At 34.8% G+C, this 3,129-nt stretch overlaps 1 protein-coding gene across 1 annotated transcript in view; it reads right to left on the bottom strand.

Moving 5' to 3' along the window:
• The window catches only part of PTHLH (parathyroid hormone like hormone), a 23,820-nt gene that overhangs the window by 20,248 nt on the left and 443 nt on the right, over nucleotides 1–3,129 (bottom strand). The gene's annotated exons all lie outside the window — the stretch shown is intronic.

The raw sequence follows: 3,129 nt of genomic DNA on the forward strand, positions 1-3,129 counted from the left end.
AAGTCTCCAAAATATCTTGGAAGCTATCCGTATTTAATGACAATAATTACAAATATTATTGCACTCCTTTACCAAGGATTGCGATGACTTCAAATTGTATTATTTCATTCACAACAGATTGCTGCATTACTTTTCCCAACTAGGGAATCACTACACTGAGATTTGAATTCGGTTTTGTCCAACACTACATCAAGGCTCTAGTATGATGCAGGCTCTGGATGCCACATCTCACACCCATTGTTCTGTTAGGGTTGACTTGGCTGACAGGTGAAGATTGCTTTCCTGTGATATGACAGTTCCAGGGACCACGGTTGCAAATAGCATGGGTGTAACATCATACGCAATCTCTTTTCCATTTTGAGTATCATCCTACTTGCTCCTACCTCTATGTTCAGATGAAACACATGCACCTTTCCTGCTGTCTTCTCTCACCCATCTATTTGGGTTCCTGAAAGCTATGTACTTAGTTGAAGAGGTTGAGAAAAACTGAGCATCTTCACCGGGAAGCAAACCATAGGGTCTCTAACTCTACAGATCAAAATAAAAAGAGAAGTGTACTCTTTTCTGCTGATTGCATGATGTTATTACCACACTATAGAAATCGTCCAAGAATCAGCTTTATCTGATGGTCTTATGTCAAAATTTATTGAGATTCTACTTTATGCTAAGTTATATTCTTGGAACTTCAAAGAAAGCCACAAACATTGGATTATTGCCCTAGTGCCCATGAGAGTGCCTTAATAGAATTAGTTTTTCTCCTTCTTTTCAAAATCATAGTTGGACTTGCCCATCTCAGCTTTTGTTAAGGGATATAGTATATTTCTGATAAATTCGTGTGAAAAAAAAGGTATGTGTATTCTGGGAAATTGCTATCAAATATACTTTCATTTAAGCAATTGATTACCCGAGCCCTGTGTCCGAGCCCTGTATTAAAAAAAAAAAAAAAGGCCATTCACCATGATTATATTTTTCTTTTATTGCTGGCTACATTCTTTACCTTTTTGTTATAAGTTACTTCAAATGTCTTTTAGAAGTAAGCAGGTAAAAAAAAAAACTAATATGAGATTGAGATGTGAGTTATGAGGGCTATTTTCAGAAAATATAGAGTTTGTTCATTTGTTCATTCAGTGATTAAACAAATATTTCTTGAAAGCCTCCTAGGCTAAGTACTGTGCTAAATGCTGGGTTACACTGATGATGTGGAATTGCAGTCTTTTCAAAACTGTGAATCTCTTAATTCTTGTTTACTAAATATTTGACTAATATTTTTTTAATATATATAGATATTCAAATTTTGACATGCTAAAAATTTTACTTGCATCATTTATTGTCCGTCTCCTACCACTAGAATGAATGCAAACTCTGTGAAGGCCAAGATTTTTGTCTGTTTTTGTTGTATCTCTAGATCCTAGAGTAGTGCTTCAATTATGGTAGAAAGCCAATAAATATCTCAAATGATGCAAGAATAAATGAATGTTAAAAGGTGCAATTACTTTCCCTCTTTGTACACATCCTAGCACATGTATATTTCTTTGATAAGACAGATTTCTACCCTGAGTTGGCATTTTCTTCATGATTGCCACATATTCATTATTATCTATCACACTATCATTATTTAGTTTATATCAATAAACTAAAGGAAATGAATGAAAATAATATCAGGTTAAACGTAAAAATGTTTAAAAATATCATATGTAATAATAAGTTAGACTTGCCCAGAAAGGAATTATTTTTACTATCAAAGGCAAGTCCTATTTTCATTCCTGTGTGCGTTCATTTTACCTCTCAATTTATAACACAATTTAAATACTCTCTGTTATCAGATCATGCAGCCAAAATAGAGAAAGTTATTTCACCACACCCCAGTAAGAATTCCTGCTAATGGGAAAGGCTGGCTATTATTCTTTAGGTGGTTCTACCATAGCCAAATCATTAATCAATCAAAGGTTTATGCATGTTGAATTTCTCTTTTTTTCCTACTGTAAGTAAATACATTTTATTGTCATTGCAGATGAGTTGGGCAGAATAATGTCATACCTGAGTCAGTTTCCCACTCCTTTCCCTGACCACCACATTCAACTGTATAATAATGCCAATGAATGCATTTTTCAGTTATTTTTTAAAACCACATTTTCCCCTCAAATGACCTGTTGTAGCTGTGGTTTAAGTGCTACATTTTCCTTACAATTGCTCTGAGCAATAACCTTCTCCTTCACCATAGAGTTATGAGCTTAATGTATTTGCTTTGGTAATTCAGAAGAATGCAGAATTATATGAAAAACCTAAAATAAATCTGATCTACAAATCCTATCTCTTAGAATCCTATCTATTACCTTTCACTTTGATTTTCAGACATCTGTGACTGCTTGAAAACTTATTGAGTTCTTTCTCAATTCTGTCAAGAAAGGCTATTTATTGCATAGCCCAATAGGTTAAAACCTAAAATGCAAGCAAGATTATATTGCCTGTTAAAATCACATCATTGGATAGGACTTGATAATCATAGTTGCTGTCTTGTTTAGTCATCATAGATCTTGGCCTAGAGTTCCTGGCAGGAAGACTGTTTGAATGAGGCCTATCTCAAGGTCTAATAGAAGCTGTTGGAAGAATAAAAGTTGGCAACATTTTCAGCAGAGAGCCAGGGGGAGTGGAAACTACTCTCATATTATAAACTGGAGATAATAGAGCAGCACGACTTTAAGTGTTGCTTTTAAAAGGAATATCAGACGCCCCTATGTGTCATGCTCTTGATTTAAAGGATGAAGCTCAAATCATTAGAGCATTAGTGAATACATAAGTAGTGAAAATCAGAGGATAGTTGAGTGCTTTAACAATTTCAATGGAGAATATTTTCTGATATCACTCAGCCAGCCTTCAGCCCATTGAACTTCCCAAGACTCCTTGAGAATATTGCTCATTCAGTAGGTTCTTCCAAATACTCCTCAAAGAAACATCACTGTTATCGTACATTAAGTCAAAGAGAAACAGATAGGAAGGTAAAGCCACAGGCTCCATGTAAAGGATGGAGAACCTGAATTGCAACTGTTGGCTTCCAATTTTTGCTACATTTGGTTAGGCAATGAAGACTATATTTATCCATGTTTTGCCATGAATGTATATTGGCAATGT

The sequence above is a fragment of the Pteropus alecto genome, unplaced genomic scaffold (assembly GCF_000325575.1).
Source record: "Pteropus alecto unplaced genomic scaffold, ASM32557v1 scaffold103, whole genome shotgun sequence".
Classification (NCBI taxonomy): domain Eukaryota; kingdom Metazoa; phylum Chordata; class Mammalia; order Chiroptera; family Pteropodidae; genus Pteropus; species Pteropus alecto.